Raw genomic sequence first — 18,934 nt, forward strand, 5'->3', positions numbered from 1 at the left:
AAAATAATTTCTATATTACCTTTAAATATCACCAAGCTTACAGTGAAAATAGAATATAAAAAAATGGAAAATGCCACCCTAAAATTTCAAATCCTCTGTGCCATGACAGTTTTGAAATGATAGAAATTATTTTCATTGAAGCAGCTTTGCCAGTTAACCCCCTAAATGGAGATTCTAGTCTATGAAGTGCAACCATAGGCTTGAATTATTATCATCTCTGGTAATACAATTCTTATCCTTGGGTTTTACAGTTTTTGCAGTAAAAAATTGTCAGAGGTATTATTGCAGGATTTAACTACTAATAGAACTTACCTGTGCCTTAGTCATAGTAATACGATTTACCTGCAACAATAGCACTGCACTGCAGATTTTTGCATTGTGTTTTCCAGTTACCATAGCAGCTATACAATACACAACAATATTACTGCATTTTTTAACTGCTAATGAAATTACTATTTCTTTTATGCCCATAACAAACAAACTTCTTCTGACAATCCTACAGCAATATTTACATCCTTAAAAAGCTCACTGTGGCAGGCTAATACTTTTGAAATATTAACTGAGGTTTTTGTAGTAGTTGTTTTTCCAAGTATTCTTTTTATCCTGTGGCCTTTCTCCTCCTATATCCCACCCAAAGACACCTTCAGCATCATGTTAGTGTTAGTCGCTCAGTTGTGTCCAACTGTTGTGACCCCATGTACTGTAGCCTGCCAGGCTCCTCTGTCCACGGGATTCTCCAGGCAAGAATAGTAGAGTGGGTAGCCATTCCCTTCTCCAGGGGGATCTTCCTGACCCAGGGATCAAACCTGGATCTCCCACATTGCAGGCAGATTCTTTACTGTCTCAGCCACCCAGGAAGCCCCATATCCACCCTCAGATAGACTAGGTTTTGCTTACTGTTTCAGGAAAGTGGTATAACAGGGAATTTCTCATTTTTGAGTTTCAGAACCCAAGCACTTTAGGGGGTAATAAAATATATCCAGTTAGAGACCTGTACTGTTCAATATGATAACCTGTAGCCATATGTGACTACTGAACATTTGAAATGTGGCTAGTTGAAATTGAGATGTGCTGTAAGTATAAAATACACACCAATTTCAAAGACTTAGTATGTACAAATGAAGAGGATATATCTTATTTAAAAGTTTTCTATTGACTGCCTATTGAAATGATAATATTTTAAATGTATTGGATAAAAAAGACATTAAAAATTAATTTCATTCATTACTCTTTAATGTGGCTACTGGAAAAATTTTAATTATACATGTGGCTTGCCTTATTTTCTTATTGGACAGTGCTGGTATATACAATAGTATAACTTCCTTTCCCAGAGATAAGAAATGGATTTCCTGGACTGGAGTGGGATTAAGAAGTTGGCTGGAAAGTAATGAGAGGCTACATGCTGGTGGGTCCCAGAGAGCAGGACTCACTGCTCTCTTCTCACTCTATTCTGGCAGAAGCCTTCGGCAGGATCTCTCTATGGGAACTGCGAGCCAAGAGAGCTAATTTCTATTCATTTTATTTGTTAGAGCCCAGGGAGGTGGCAGGACCCTAAGACAAGAAAAGGCTGGGTCGTGTGTCCAGTCCAGCCAAGACCAATTCAATAGCATTTTTTGTGCTGAATGAAATGTTCTATACATGGCTGTCCGATACAGTAGCTTCTAGACACTAAGGCTATTGAGGAAAATCACTAGGGCTCAGAAATGAGGCTAGCATAACTAAGGAGCTAAAGTTTTATTGAGTTTTAATTAATTTAGATTTCAACAGCTGCATGTGACTGGTAGCTGCCATAATGGACAGTGAAATCGTGCATAGTACCATGGAGGTTTTGGAAGCCCAACATGATGAGCCCCAGATACCCAAAAGGGTGCAGAGACAGCAGAAGCAGCAGACCTAAAGGAACCTTGCTGATAGGCCAAGGTCAATCCAGCAGCAATTTGTGGGGCCAGCTGCCTTGGAGGAAAGATACTGACTGGAAATCTTTCCTTTGAGGAAAGATACAGACTGGAAATACAGACTGAAAAATACAGACTGGAGCCAGCATGGCAGAGGAGGAACAAAGATCAAATGTTTCATCCTCTTTCTCTGACATGCTAATCCTATGGAAGTCGACTCAGTTTAGATGCAATCCCTGCCAACTTGACTATGATTAAGTGTCTACCACCCCTTGTGAAATCAGAGCTTGAACTAGAAATTGGTTTGAGTTATGGAAAAATGAAATTACATTTCTTGCAAACCTGAATTTTGTAAAACTTGAGGTCTGTACCTGCTATATAACTGAAAGTAATAATTCTAACAAAATGCTTAGAAACCTATGTTTATCTTCTTAAAAGGAAGCTCTTCTTTCCTCTATCATTAAAGGACCCAAGTTCTTTGGTGGACATGAAAGCTGCATCAGAAAACCATCTTTCAACTAAAAACAGAATGTCCTTTTGTGAAATTGTTTCTGTTCCAATTACCCATGAATGAATCCTTGCAGTTAGCCATCATGAACCTTTGCACATTGAACCTGAGATGCACTAAACTCCAGGACCTCAATTATGTTCTAAACACCCAATTTTGTCCAGTTCCACAGTATCTAGGAAAAGCCAACCTGGGCCTAGTTGGAGGAGACACAGGAGCATCCTTGGCTGCCTTGAAACTCAAACAGAGACAGAAACATGTCTACAGATACCATCCACTGGTAATTCAGTACGCCTGACTCCTGCTATTGCAGGAGGACTCTTTACCACTGAGCCACCTCTGTTGAGCAACATATGAATGATTAGAAGGCTCAGAAATCTTCGAAATGTGGATACTCAAAATGTGAGCAACAAAGACATCAATCAGCTAGAATGGATGACAGCCATGAACCACCGGCCCAGCTCTCTTATTGAAGACCAACTAAATATCAGTTCTTGACTCTAGCGTACCTTTGCGGGTCTGTAACATCCTCTTAGTCTGACCTTTCACATTACTCAAGATAATTTAATATTGGTAAAATCCAAGCCCAGAAATAGTGTATATGCCAAGATAAATGCAGTTATCAGAGAGAATTCACATTTTGCCAGTAAGTCAACCATTACTGGGATTATTGCCCAAAAAAGTTTGAGTTGAAATTAGGTGGGCTTGAGCCCTTTCTGAGAAAATATTTGCTAAATTTAATAAATTTATGTTGTATAAAATCAGTAGGGATTCTTGGCCAAGGTCATTCTGTTTTTATTGGTCATTTCCCATTAAATGTTAAGAGCCTTTGATGACTTACAAAGAGTAGACTGATCTCTGCTTCTTTTTTTCTGTGTTTTCAATAATTGGAATAAATTGCAAGTAACCAGATATAGCATGATGCCAGTGTTTTCTTCTGAATAACTCCTGGATGACTATATTTAGTATGAACAAGATAATATAATTAACATCTTCTGAAAAAATGAGGCTAGACAGGAAAGGCAAAGAAAAACCAGTAGGAATTCACAGTCTTGGAGGGCACTGAATACCCACCATGTGATGTTGAATCAAAGCATATCCATCTCAAACAGTGCAAAACGCAGCAAGCTGAAATCAGGCAGAACCTCACTTACCAGCGCACTGGACATGAGCCAAGGGAAACTAGCCCTGTTGCAGAAGCTTGCCCTAGATGAGTAGAGCTGGAAAACAAACCCAAAACTCAGAGGGCAGGATTAACTCATGCATAGTTTGGGCAATCTGCTAGGCAGGGCAAAATGGAGAAAAGTTCCAGGGCAAGGGAAGTAACATGGAAGCCAGAGAGAGCTGAAATATCATCCCAGATCTCTCTTTTTAGAGTAAATCAACCAGTGACTGGGCTTCCAGAGAGTAGAACATAGCCTGTTAAGTAAAGAGGACTTCAGGAGAGCTGCTGGTTATTTCTTCATATTTTGTTGCAACTTTTGTTGCTATTTTTAAATATTCCCAATAACGAATCATTGATATTTTTCTCCAAGGAAATAAAGTCAACTGTTGAGCAAGAGTCAAGTTTATTGTGCCATAGGTCAGTCTTCTAAGGAAATCCTGATATCCTCAACATTAAAACCCATGATATTTTGTCCCCAAAATGATAAATTTAGTTCTATTTTAGATACTGAATATATAGTGCTAAGCTGCACTTGTTGAGAAATAATTATCTGGCATTATTGGTGTCCCATATCTTATTTCAAAAACTTATGCAAGCACATTTCCCCTGCGAACTAGTATCTTTCAGTGGAAAAGGGGAGTATTGTGCATATGCAACTTTCTTTACACAACCCATGCTAAAAAGATGTATATTTATTTGATTATATTTAACATATTCACTCTTTCTTTGAACTTTTTCCAAATAAAAGCAGGAGGACTGTTGTTGACTGCTCATCTTCTTTTATTCTTGTAATAACACACTTCCTAGCTACTCACAAAGCTATCTTGTGCGTGCCTCTTCCCCAGCTTACCTCACAACTGACAAAATAATAATTACTAAAATCCTACAGTCAGTTCTTAGTGATAAACAGAGTAACTTGTTGAGTACTACTTCATACATGTCATGCTGGAAAGTGAAACCATTACACTGCTACATGATATTAACTGCCCTTCAACACTGGGCGTGCATGCTAAGTTGGTTTACTCATGTCCGACTCTGTGTGACCCTATGGACTGCAGCCTGCCAAGCTCCTCAGTCCATGGGATTCTCCAGGCAAGAATACTGGAGTGGGTTGCCTTGTCCTCCTCCAGGGGATCTTTCTGAACCAGGGATCAAACCTGTATCTGTTACGTCTCTTGCACTGGCAGACAAATTCTTTACCACTAGCACCACCTGGGAAGCCCTTCAACACTGTGTGGTATGGATATTTACAATGCCCAGGAATGATATTTGGCCAAACAGTTTTGCCAATAGTTCATTCTGCTTTCTCTTATTAAAATCTTAATAATTTTCAGCTGATTTTGCAACAACGTAACCTGTACCTAGTTTTGCTACAAGTATAAAAGAATACAACTTGAGTGATAGTTTTGTGATTTTGATTTCCTTTGATGATATTTTTAGCTAAAAATCCATTCATTTATTAACAAGTAATTTATTAACTTGATATAAGTAATACTTATTAATTTACTAGCTAAGTTTTTAATAATTGAATGACTACTAAGCTTAAAGCATTGATTCCTGCCCTTATGGGGCTCACATTCCTCATCAGTTAGAAACTATTATTTAGTGTTTGCCTTAGAAAATCTCAATTGATGAGAGATGACTGTGTGTTGTGTAACAATGACACAAAAATTAATTAAAAGAAGTGTTATAAAAGTCAATGGACTGGGGACTAATATTAATAGATTGCTCCCTCAATGAAATCCAATTTTCAGATATTTATTGTTGTATTTCTAATTTACACCTTTATTTCTTTGTGGTTACTTGTGAAAAATCACAAATGAACTTTGTCACAGTTCACACAGGTTTATAATCTGTACTTGCACTATGAAATTGTAAAGATACTGTTTACAATTAGTGTTTTTAATTCACTTGAATTGTAGTAATATTTATCTTACTGTTTTACTCTTTTTATGCTTCACTGAACCACTTTAGAGATATTGATCCATTTTTTTAAAATTATGAATATAAGACAATGCTATTATAACTGTAAAAATGCAAAATTAACACATACCAAAACTGAAATTACATTGTCTGAGAGAGATTATCTGAAATCTGTTAAATGAAAAATTATCTGAAAAATGTTAGCCAAAACAATTTGATCAATGCATTCCTTGATGTTCCCATGAAACTTGTAAGAATGAAATGTTAGTAAGAATGACAGTATTTTAAGAAACACACCCATCCTATTTGATATCCCTTTTGACTCCTTTATAAAATAATAAAAGCTTATTTTCACTGCCCTTTATTCAGAAATATTTTAGCTCCCTTCCTAGATGTTCTGAGGGGTAAAATAAAAGTTGGCATTTATCTTGTAAGTGTTCTATGATCTTTTTAAGTGTAAACATAGATATATAAGAGAATACTCAGTACACAAATATATGTTAGGATGTAAAGATTACGGGTGATACCATTTTCTTAAATTCTCCTTTAATGTTTTTAGATTGATTTTTACAATAAAAATAAGGATTAAAATTGCATAACTGTAGTCTTAGATTGAAAGTATTGTATAAATCATTATGTACTCTTTAAAATGTTCTCTGTCTAAAAGCTGCCGTCTATACTTTCTGCTTACAAATCATATCTAATTGATAAAAATGAAAATGCTCCCCAGAAAAAATCCATTCCTAGTACACCTACTGTGTCCTGATTCTGGATCTATTTTGCCTATCTATACACTTCAGTCTGGGAGTGAGTGAAGACTCTTCTTTCACAAAATGTTCTATTCCTACTGATATCTTCTATATTTTACATCATAAAAAGGATAGTTTTCATTGGTACTTTTTATAGGCTTGAATTGCTTTATTCAGATTTAGAACCATGAATCTCATGGTCATGCTGGGCATTTTCCCCATGACCCTCTAATCTGGGGCTGACATTTGACTCCCTTCTTGTTATCATATTCTGTGTGGGGGATTCTGTCCTCTGTTTCAGTGTCAAGTCAGGTGGATCAAATAAGCAAATATTTAACATGTGCCTAATATGGGCAAGAAAGTGTTGTTGTTAAAAAAAAAAAAAAAGAAAGAAAACACTGTAGGACTTCCCTGGTGGTCCTTCCTCTGCCAACTCAGAGGACACAGGTTCAATTCCTGGTCCAGGAAGATCCCACATGCCGTGGAGTGATAAGACCATGAACCACAACTACTAAAACCCATGCTCCCTACAGACTGTGCTCCACAAGAAGAGATGCCACCTCAATGAGAAGCCCACGCATCACAACTAGACAGCCCCCGCTCATTGCAACTAGAGAAGGCCCATGTGCAATGAAGATTCAGCACAGCCAAAATTAAATAAATATTTTTTAAAAAACTACACATTTCTAAAATGTATGAGAATTTTACATAACTGTGTAAGTCACAGTTGCAGAGATCAAGAAATTTAAACTTATTTCAGAGGGAAAAGTTGTACAAAAAATAAAAATGTAAACTATAACTAATTAATAGCTTACAAAATATTCAAGTAACAGCTTAAGACAAAATTAAAAGAGATACAAGAAATCCATTGTTCTCTTGTAGTCTGGAGAGAATCAAGCCAGTTATGGAGAAGTGCACTGAGCATAGGATGAGGCTGAACTTGAGAGAACTGTTGCAGCTCCATCACTTATTAATCCTGTCATTCTAAGAGCTCACATAACCTCTGGATGGAGCGGGAAAAGTGGATAGAGATAGAGACACAGATACATCTCCAAGTCAAGCTGTGCAGACACAATTCTGGGGAAACTGGTAGAAGTAGAGTGACTAGGAAAGAGAAGCAATTTCCTCTTGAGTTGGTAGCTATAATGCTAAGTATTCTGCTGCCAGTGACCTCCACTAAAGCGAGCCCAACTGAAAAAGGAGGAAGCCAAGAAATGAAGCAGAGAAGAGAGTTGCTTCATTTGCCTCATCTGTAAAATGAGAAATGGGAAACTTTTACTTGGAAAATGTAAATGGGAAGCTAATATTTTGTCACCAAGAGGTAAGGGTTAGAAGGGATAAGCTCTTAAGACCCTTTCCAGCTCAAATTCTGTGATCTCAGAAATGCCTGCCTTTAACAAGTGGGTCTCCTGCGTTGCAGGTGGATTCTTTCCTGTCTGAGCCACTGGGAAAGCCCAACAAGCGGGTACATGTGTGCAAAATCAAAAAGAGGCACTTAGAATTTCTCATAACAATAACCTAGGTTTTACAGTCTTAAGAAAGTTGGGGCTATTTTTTTCCCAGGTGAGGCTATTTTTTTTTTACTATTTTTATCTAACTTTAATTTTCTGATTGACCAAAAGTTGAAAGTTTATAGTTACAATTCCCATAGTGAACATGAAGGCAGAAAGGTGTCTGTTAAGAACATGAAAGATACTATTCCTAAATGTATCTGTTCCTAATTCAATTGTTTATACCCATTTTTAAAGGAAAGAGTAATCATAAGTCAATTTTTGTCTTCTTTAAACTGTTTATGATAAATTATAAACAAAAGAAGCATTGTTAGAACATGTTCCTCTTTCTAGATTATATTGCTTATAACTTCAATAGCAATTCAGCCTCAAAAGCTCAATCTCTTCCAGTATGAATTGCTAAGGTTTTTTGAACCCTCTTTAGACAGAGATACCTGTGAGTCACGATTACTTGTATATACTATAAAGATTAAGAGAACAAAAACAACTTTATACAAAAATTAACACAAAATGGACCATCAACCTAAATGTTAACAGCTAAAAGTATGAAACTTATAACAGAAAATTAGAGTAAATTTTGTGACCTTGGATTTGGCAATGGTTTATTATTTTATTTTATGGCCACACCACACAGCATGTGGGATCTTAGTTCCCTGACCAGGGGTTGAACCTGCATCCCTTAGAGTAGAAACACAGGATTTTATTGGACCACCAGGGAAGTTCTGGTAATGGTTTTATAGATGTGATCATAAAAGCATGATCAACAAAGAAAAATAGATGGTGCTTTAGCAAAATTAAAAGCTTTTGTACTTCAAAGACATCATCAAGAAAGTGTATGTCAGCTAACAGATGGGAGAAAATATTTGCAAATCACATATCTGATAAGGGGATTCTATCCTGAATATGTAAAGAACTAACACAACTTAATAGACAAATCACCCAATTTTTAAATTGGCAAAGGATTAAAAGACATTTCTCCAAAAATGGTATATAAATGACTAACAATCATTTGAAAAATGCTCAACATCATTTACCATCAGGGATATAGAAATCAAAACCACTAAATGGCTTAAAATCAAAGACAGACAATAGCAAATTAAAGTCCATTGCTGGTGGGAAGGTAAAAAGGAATAACTTTGGAAAACAGTTTGGCAGTTACTCAAAGTGTTAAACATAGAGTTGCTTTATGACTCAGCATAAAGACAACTTCCAGATGTACAAGCTGGGATTTGAAAAGGCAGAGGAACCAGAGATCAAACTGCCAACATTCGCTGGATAATAGAGAAAGCAACAGAGTTCCAGAAAAACATCTGCTTCTAATTAATTTACTACACTAAAGCCTTTGACTGTGTAGATCACAACAAACTGTGGAAAATTCTTAGAGATGGCAATACCAGACCATCTTTCATGTCTCCTGAGAAACCTGTATGTAGGTCAAGAAGCAACAGTTAGAACCGGACATGAAACAATGGACTGGTTCAAAATTGGGAAAGGAGTACGTCAAGGCTGTATGTTGTCACCCTGCTTATTTAACTTCTATGCAGAGTACATCATGCAAAATGCCAAGCTGGGTGGATCACAAGCTGGAATCAAGATCGCCAGGAGAAGTATCAACAAGCTCAGATATGCAGATGATAATGGCAGAAATCGAAGAGGAACTAAAGAGGAGAGTGAAAAACCTGGCTTAAAACTCAACATTCAAAAAACTAAGATCATGGCATCTGGTCCCATCACTTCATGGCAAATAGATGGGGAAAAAGTGAAAACAGTGACAGATTTTATTTTCTTGGGCTCCAAAATTACTGCAGATGGTGACTGCAACCATGAAATTCAGACACTTGCTCCTTGGAAGGAAAGCTATGACAAACCTAGACAGTGTATTGAAAAGCAGAAACATCACTTTTCTGACAAAGGTCCATATAGTCAAAGATATGGTTTTTCCAGTAGTCATGTATGAATGTGAGAATTGAACTATAAAGAAGGCTGAGCACTGAAGAATCGGTGCTTGCAAATTGTGGTGCTGGAGAAGACTCTTGAGAGTCCCTTGGACAGCAAGGAGATCAAACCAGTTAATCTTAAGGGAAATCAACCCTGAATATTCACTGGAAGAACTGATGCTGAAGCTGAAGCTCCAAAAGTTTGGCCACCTGACGCAAAGAGCTGACTCAATGGAAAAGACCCTGGGAAAGTTTGAGGGCACGAGGAGAAGGGGTAGGCAGAAGATGAGATGGTTAGATAGCATCTCTGACTGAATGGATATGAGTTTGAGCAAACACCAGGAGATAGTGAAGGATAGGGGAGCCTGGCATGCTGCAGTCTATGGGCTCGCAAAGAGTTGGACATGACTTAGCAACTGAACAACAACAAATACACATAGTCATCACTCTTCATCTCTAAGTTGTGTTTTACATTCTTTTCTCATATAGGTCATTACAGAGTATTGAGTAGAGTTTCCTTTTCTCTACAGCAGGTCTTTATTAGTTATTGATTTTATATATAGTAGTGTGTATCTGTCAACCCCAATCTCCCAATTTATCCCTACCCCTGGTAACCATAAGTTTGTTTTCTACATCTATTTCTGTTCTATAAATAAGTTCATTTGTATCATTAAATTTTTTTTTCAATATCAAAGAGATTTTTATTTCAGGAAGATGAGTATATAAGAACAGATTCTGAACCAGCCTACTTTTGTTTTTCACTTCTGTCACACTTGACTTTTTCTCTATTGAGGTTATATTGATATTTCTTATTTCCACAGCTCATGATGCCTTGAGGCTCCTATGTTTTAATCAGTAAGACTGACGAGTTTATTGCATTTAAGCCTCCTTTTTTGATCAAAAAGGACTACAATCTTGAAAGTTCATTTTTAATTATTAAATATTTGTTCTGGCTTAGTGACTATTTAAAAATAATAGATTTTAAGTGATTCAAACACACAATTCCGGGACTCTTGAGTATGGATGGATGAAATGGAATGCACACAACCTTACACAGGGTTGTGCGAAAACAGCCTTCCTAAATCATAATAGTGTCCTTCCATGAATTAAAGCCAGGGTAGTCATTCTGAAACTAGATCCCATCCTGTATCACTCCTCTACCAAAAAGTGGGATTAATGCACAGTTTCCAGGTTGTTGAGAAGACGATAGAAACTATCCAATTTTGATTTCCATTTAAAAAGTGGTTTCTTATGATGAAGGGAGGAAAGGTGAAGTGATGAAGAAAAGAAAATAAATTGTCTGACACATGGAAAGTATTCAATAGATGCTAATTTCTTCCCTTTCATTCCCTTCTGAGGGGAGAACATAGTAACTTTGTTGATTAAGTTGACAAAGTGTAAGGGAGGAGATAGTGTTGACCAGATAAGCTATCTGAAATATCCAACCTATACATCCATAACAAATTACTTCCTTCAGTAATTATCTCTCAAGCAAAAAATCAGTACTTGAAAGAGGTAATTAATTTTTTAAAAATCTGCCACTAGATATGTCACTTCGTTACTTTTGTGAGGGTAACATTCCAATGAGAAAGACTGCTGAGAAATATTTTCCAGAATCTACCTTTCTGTGAAAGTTCTTCTCTTCTTTCTAAAGTAGCCCCATCTGCCAGTCTGTGTACTTACTTGAGCTAGAGGAGACCATGGGGTCGCAAGAGTCAGACATGACTTAGCAATGAAACCACCACTACCACAAAGAAGTTCTCTATCAGTTCACTTAATTTGGATAGTTCAGCAGGGACTATTTTGAGGCTGAATCACTCTTGCTATCTTTCCCTGAATCTCCTCAACCCCAGATTTTATAAAGATACACTCACTCTTGTCTCCTTCATCATTCCATTGCTGGTCTCTGTCAAATTCTGGAGCCCTTGAGGAGTCTCTTTAAAGGAGTATCTTTTTTTCTTTGTATTGGAATGCTCACAGTTTCAGAGAACATAGCTGACCTCTTGTATTTAGGTTGGCACATCAATCCATTAAAAAAAACAAGCAGAAAATTTCAATGGGAAATTACTATGCCATGTTACATTTTATCAGATGTAGGTAAGAATATCAGAAAATTAGGCAAATAATAAGTGCTTACATAAACTCCTAAATAGTCTATACCCCTCTACACAGAGGGGAACCCCATACATCACAGCTCACCCATACATCATCTGAGAACCTCAGAAACTCTGCTCATACAACTGGGATTACCTAAGTCTATTTTGCACTACTGGAAGACTGCACATTGGTCAACAGAGAGATGGGCCCAAGGCAAAACAGTTAGTTCCTGAACTTTATTATTTCTGATTTCTGAACCAAGAAAGATTTTCCCCCTCACTCCATCAACAGGAGGATTGTCTTAGGGTTTGAAGAAAGGCAGTATTTAAATAAAAGGTTTACTTACATTTTGAAAAGTGAAAAAGGAGTAATCACAGAAAGACAGTGTTTAGAATTAGAAAAAAACCCTAGAGAAAATTTAGTTCAAACCCCCTTCTTAAGAATAAAGAAAAAGAGACTAAGAAATGGCTTGTGTCTGCTTAGGTCAAAACAGTTCAAAGTGAAGAGGTCACAGTGAATAATAGGAAAAATATCATCTTTGTGGTGGAAAATGTGGATATGAATCCAGCTCTTCTAGGAACTATTGAAATTAGGTTTCCTTATATAAAAAGCATGCATACCAGGACCTGTTTTCTAGAGTTATTGTGAAGAGTAAATGATATAACTTACATGAAGTGCCTAGAACAGTTGCTGGCCCTCAGTAAGTGCTTGGCAAATGTTGTTGTCAGCCAAACCAGAATATTTTGACTCCAACTCTTGTACACTGCACTACACTATTAAGGCAGCTGGCCAAAAGGAGTCAAACATTTGCTTAAAATATGGGATGCCAAATAAAAGCAATTGTGTGCAACCTCACTCAAATAATGTTTTTAAAATATCTACTAATTATTAATGCCAGCAATAATACCCAGTCCTTATCAGATGAAATTAAACATTCCACTTTTCTCAGTGATTTTAGCTATTTTCAGATACACACAATTCAGTACAAAGAGATGACACAAGGGACTTTTTATCTGCAATGCAGAGAGCAAGACGGAGACAATTGACATCCAAACTTGCCGTTAGCTCCATATGGCATGTATTCATCACTTAGTGAGTTCAGTGCCCTATCTTTAGAGCTTCAGTGATCAGGGTAGAAACTGCCCACTTATTTATGCTTGGTTTATTTATGCTTGGCTGGACTGAAACTATAGGGAGAGGAAGAGGTGAAGGAAATCACCACTCTCTGCAAGAATCAGTTCTGGAGTCAGGAATCCAGGGTTAATGCAAACTGTCCAGGAATAGTAGCCTCTGTCCTAAAGAGTAGGTAAAATGCAGATGACCTGAGGTGCATTATTTATGGGTTGAAATCTGTATGTTATTCCTGTCTGTCCCACAAAGGACTTGGCTGTGGTTAAATGTAGGGGTGTCTTCCTTTTGTTCAGTACAAAGCCTCACTCATACTGGGCAAGTGCGCATTTGCAGCAACATGTAATCACTTGGTTTGTATCAGCAACAGGACAAGTTGCTCTCAAAGGTTGAATCAGGAACTAACCAACCCTCTTCCCGTTCCCCCCCTTCAGGGAGTGGGAATGGAGAGAGAAGCACTGTATTCTCCTTTCCCTATTGAGAGTAAATTAATAAAAGTTTCCTACTGGAAAGTCAAAGAATCAGTCCCTTTATACAAAAGGAATTTTGATGTTCCTCCAATTTTTTGCTTCAAAAGATACATAAATCATTCAAGATAAAAGAATATGGTCTTTTACCCCTCAATTATCATAATGGTCTCAGTGATAGGAAAGTGGGTATTCTGAAGTATACACTGACATCCTCCCCATTATAGTATTAAGCATATATTTAGCTCTAGAATTTGAACTCTGGAGAAAAATATAACTTCTGGAATATTGAGAAGAATTATGGACTGTTATGGGTTGAACTGTGTCCCCACCCCTTCACATCCATGTGTTAAAATCCTAACTCCCAGTACCTCAGGATGTGACCTTATTTGGAATTAGGGTTATTGCAAAGATTGTTTAGATGAGGTCATTAGAGTGGACCCTCATGTAATATGACTGTTGTCCTTACAAAAAGGGAAAATTTCTCCTCTCATCTCTCTCCTTATCTCTTTCCCTCTTCCCCTCTTTTCCTGTGCCCTCCTTCCTTCCTTCCTTCATTCCTTCATTTTCTGCTGGACTTCATGGAAAAGAGAGACTGGAAGACAGAAACAGGATTTTTCTTTTTAGCCATTGACGGACTTTAATGTTTTCTGTATTATTAAAAAAATACACAGCTGCTGCTGCTGCTGCTAAGTCGCTTCAGTAGTGTCCGACTCTGTGCGACCATAGACAGCAGCCCACCAGGCTCCCCCGTCCCTGGGATTCTCCAGGCAAGAACACTGGAGTGAGTTGCCATTTCCTTCTCCAATGCATGAAAGTGAAAAGTGAAAGTGAAATTGCTCAGTCGAGTCCGACTCGTAGCGACCCCATGGACTGCAGCCTACCCGGCTCCTCAGTCCATGGGATTCTCCAGGCAAGAGTACCGGAGTGGGGTGCCACTGCCTTCTCCTAAAAAGGCATATCCATACATATCTTTGATAAAGTTTGGTAATATGGGCAAAAGAGGCTGCCCAAGGGAAACTACTTCCTTCTCCATGTGCTCAAAATCAAATCAATGGCTCCTTAAATTCAATGGTTTGGACTTCCCTGGTGGTCCAGTGGTTAAGAATTCACTTGTCAATGCAGGGGACAAGGGTTTGATCCATGGTCCAGGAAGATTCCACACGCTTTGGGGCAACTAAGCCTGTGCGCTACAACTACAGAGCCCGCACGCCACAACTACTGAAGCCTACGCTCCTGGAGCCTGTGCTCTGCAACAAGAGAGCAATTGCAGTGAGAAACCCATGCAATGCAACTAGAGAAAAGCCCCCACTTGCCACAACTGGAGAAAGCCTACTTGCAGCAACGAAGACCCAGCACAGCCAAAATTGATAAATAAATAAAAATTTTAAAAACTCATTGGAATGGACATGTACATACTGCTATATTTAAAGTGGATAACCAACAAGGACCTACCGTATAGCACATGGAACTCTGCTCAGTGTTATGTGGCAGCCTGGATGGGAGGAGATGGATACATGCATATGTATGGCTGAGTCCCTTTGGTGTTCATTTGAAACTATCACAAGATTGTCAATCAGCTATACCCCAATACAAAATAAAAATTAAAAAAAAGCCAAAAACCTCAGTGGCTCATGTCAGGCTCTTAAAGAGAACTCCAGTCTTTCACTTGTTTCTCCCATTGCAGCTTTTTCATTCTTTGACTGAAGAACCTATTTTTCAAGTTACTATTAATAATAGCTAATAACTTTTTTAACTTGCTAATAATTTTCAACTTGCTAATAACTTTGTGTAAACCTATCCACCCACCTCAAAAATGCAGCAGAAGCAACTTTCTACCACCACATTTTCTTCCTCGCCAAAGAGTAATTCTGCTTGTCCATCCCCTACCTCCACCCAGAAAGGAGTTTAACCCAGGTTTTGACTAATGTCCCCTCTCTGTTCTATCCATTGCCACATGAAAAATGAGTCTTCAGGACTATCCTTAGCAATTGCTCTCATCTGAGGGCAATGATACAGATTGAACTCTGACAGGGAGAGAGCATCAAGGCCACTGACACTTCATCTGAATAGCTATGCACACCCACACACCCTCCCAGAGTTTCTCTCTGTTCCCTAAGATGACACTACTGCTGCTGCTGCTGCTGCTAAGTCACTTCAGTCATGTCCAACTCTGTGTAACCCCATAGACGGCAGCCCACCAGGCTCCTCTGTCCCTGGGATTCTCCAGGTAAGAATGCGGGAGTGGGTTGCCATTTCCTTCTCCAATGCATGAACGAGAAAAGTAAAAGTGAAGTTGCTCAGTCGTGTCCAACTCTTAGCGACCCCATGGACTGTAGCCTACCAGGCTCCTCCATCCATGGGATTTTCCAGGCACTAGCAGATAGCAATTTCCAATGTGTGTGCACTTGTGCAAGGTAAGGCCACTCTGAGATCTTCCTATGAGGTGTTCTTGTGCTTAGTGTACCTGACATCTGTTCTTGGACTCAGTTCAGTTCAGTTCAGTCACTCAGTCGTGTCTGACTCTTTGCGACCTCATGAATAGCAGCACGCCAGGCCTCCCTGTCCATCACCAACTCCCGGAGTTTACCCAAACCCATGTCCATCGAGTCGGTGATGCCATCCAACCATCTCATCCTGTCGTTCTCTTCTCCTCCTGCCTCCAATCCTTCCCAGCACTAGGGTCTTTTCCAATGAGTCAGCTCTTCGCATGAGGTGGTCAAAGTATTGGAGTTTCAGCTTCAACATCAGTCCTTCCAATGAACACCCAGGATGATCTCCTTTAGGATGGACTGGGTGGATCTTTTTGCAGTCCAAGGGACTCTCAAGAGTCTTCTCCAAAACCACAGTTCAAAAGCATCAATTCTTCGGCACTCAGCTTTCTTCACATTCCACCTCTCACATCCATACATGACTACCGGAAAAACCATAGCCTTGACTAGATGGAACTTTGTTGGCAAAGTAATGTCTCTGCTTTTTAATATGCTATCTAGGTTGGTCATAACTTTCCTTCCAAGGTGTGTCTTTTAATTTCATGGCTGCAGTCACCATCTGCAATGATTTTGGAGCCCAAAAAAATAAAGTCTGACACTGTTTCCACTGTTTCCCCATCCATTTCCCATGAAGTGGTGGGACCAGATGCCATGATCTTAGTTTTCTGAATGTTGAGCTTTAAGCCAACTTTTTCTCTCTCCTCTCTCACTTTCATCAAGAGGCTTTTTAGTTCCTCTTTACTTCCTGCCATAAGGACTTGTCAGAAAAGTTCTTGGACTGAAGAACATCAAAACCCCGGAACTACTTGCTGTTCTTAATGCTGCTTCATCATCCATGATGGGCCTGAAGCTTTTGTTTATAAAATGGCAAACCCTGGACCTCCAGTTTCCAGGGTCTATAGCTCACAGTAGTGCCCTAGTGTGATGTTACCACATCATGTAAAGCTGTTCTTGGCAAGTGGGTATCTGTCATTTCTGCCTACTCAACATTCATTCCTCCCCCTCATGTTTTCCCACTTTCTGTCTTTGCAGTTTAGATGCTGACCTTATTTACCCACCTCTGTGTCCCTACTATTAGTGAAAGCAAGTACACATATCCTAAGCCAAGCCAATGAAACTTGTGTTAAAACTGCTGGGAAAGAGGTGCTGTCTCCATTTGACTTAGAATTTAAAGAATATAAGCTTGGAGTTTCTAGGAGCCACTAGGTGAAGGGACTCTCCAGAGGAAAAAAGACAAGATGAGAGAGAGTGAGATCAAGGGAGGCAGGGTGGGGTGGGAATGTTGTCTTGACATCATCTTCATCTCTGGGGTCAACCAAGCCTGAAATTTTCAGTTATGTAAGCCAACAAACTCTCTTTGCTCAGGCCATTTTGCGATGGCATTTGTAACCAACAGTATCCTAATATATCCATTGTTCTGTTTGACCTTTCTTCTATCTTCTACTTCCTGCTTAGTCTACATAGCTATTTTTGTTCTTGTCCATTAAATTGACATGTTTAGTCCCTCCTAACTGTGTTGGGATGAACTTTACTTCAATGTTCGTAGGGTGTTTGGCAAAATCTGCAGTTGCTAAGTTTATTTTTCCACTTGTAGAATTTATAGTTGGCTGAGGATGAAAGTGTTTCCCCAAATTCAGAATGTTTTGTTCTAGAGTCAGGCAGTGTAGCTGTCTAGAAGGTAAGAAAACATCATCACTCATTATAGGCCTATGACCTATGTAAGAGCTTGCGCTGGTAACATCTGTCAGTCAAATTCCTAAATGTCAGGATGATCTTGATTTATTTCTAGGCTTTGTCAATCAGTTTATCACACGGTAGCTGCTAAAACAGAATCCAGTGACATCCTCGTTCCAGACTGCGTATAGGATTTTCTTCATGTGAGCTTGTATGTTGCTTTGGTTTTGTAGCTGCTATAGAAATAACTGTTCACAATGGTTACATCCGGAAAAAAAACCCAATAAAGTATAAAATAAGGCTATTAATCCAAATACACTAGCAAAACTTCTTCTTAGCAACTTTCAAGCAAGGGAGAAGAGGAAAATGACAACAATCACTGCCTAGACAATATCTCCCACCACTGACAGTGGACATACAGACCATTAATTTAGTACTTCTTATAACACATCCTACTGAAGAATCAAAATATCTTAGAATTGGTGAGGCCATGCTGTCATGCAGTTTGGTTTTACTCAGAATGTAGGTATGCCCTCCATATCCTTCCTCAACAGCAACCCAGGTTCCTTCCAAACATAAAAATATCTTCAGAAGTAGGTGTCACTGCCATTGAAGGAGCTACTGCTGCTGCTGCTAAGTCGCTTCAGTTGTGTCTGACTCTGTGTGACCCCACAGACGGCAGCCTACCAGGCTCCTCCATCCCTGGGATTCTCCAGGCAAGAACACTGGAGTGGGTTGCCATTTTCTTCTCCAATGCATGAAAGTGAAAAGTGAAAGTGAAATCACTCAGTCGTGTCTGACTCTTAGCGATCCCATGAACTGCAGCCTACCAGGCTCCTCTGTCCATGGGATTTTCCAGGCAAGAGTACTGGAGAGGGATGCCATTGCTTTCTCTGATTGAAGGAGAGTTCTCCTTTAAGGAAAGCATTCTTTTGTGCTGATCCACAGCTTCTGTCCCTGTAACTTTGAACATCAGAATTTAAGGGAACATAGGGATCATTCAAACAACTTCATTTTTCGCTCAGTGATCTGTCTTCTGGAACAGAGTATCTAATCATCTCTGAAATAATCCTTTCAATATTTGATGAAGCATTTGTGTTCTTCCCATCCAATTTTCTCCTCTGGGATAAATAAACCCAGGTGCTCTGCTGCTGCTGCTAAGTCGCTTCAGTCGTGTCTGACTCTGTGCGACCCCATAGACGGCAGCCCACCAGGCTCTGCCGTCCCTGAGATTCCCCAGGCAAGAACACTGGAGTGGGATGCCGTTTCCTTCTCCAATGCATGAAAGGGAAAAGTGAAAGTGAAGTCGCTCAGTCATGTCCGACTCTTAGCGACCCCATGGATGGAAAATCCTCCAGGTACTCTACATCTTTCTTATTCTGGTCAAA

The 18,934-nt window shown here is 39.0% G+C and overlaps 1 protein-coding gene across 22 annotated transcripts in view; it reads right to left on the bottom strand.

Moving 5' to 3' along the window:
• Positions 1–18,934, bottom strand: part of EHBP1 (EH domain binding protein 1) — a 392,290-nt gene that overhangs the window by 365,214 nt on the left and 8,142 nt on the right. For 3 of the 22 annotated variants that reach the window (XM_081588413.1, XM_081588408.1, XM_081588398.1), the window contains exon 2: positions 11,563–11,690. The exons of the other annotated variants lie outside the window; for them this stretch is intronic. The gene's annotated coding sequence lies outside the window, so the exon portion shown is untranslated. The remainder of the gene's footprint in view (positions 1–11,562; positions 11,691–18,934) is intronic. 22 annotated transcript variants of the gene reach the window in all.

Source organism: Giraffa tippelskirchi, chromosome 4 (genome assembly GCF_054371585.1).
Source record: "Giraffa tippelskirchi isolate mGirTip1 chromosome 4, T2T-mGirTip1v1.2.pri, whole genome shotgun sequence".
NCBI lineage: Eukaryota > Metazoa > Chordata > Mammalia > Artiodactyla > Giraffidae > Giraffa > Giraffa tippelskirchi.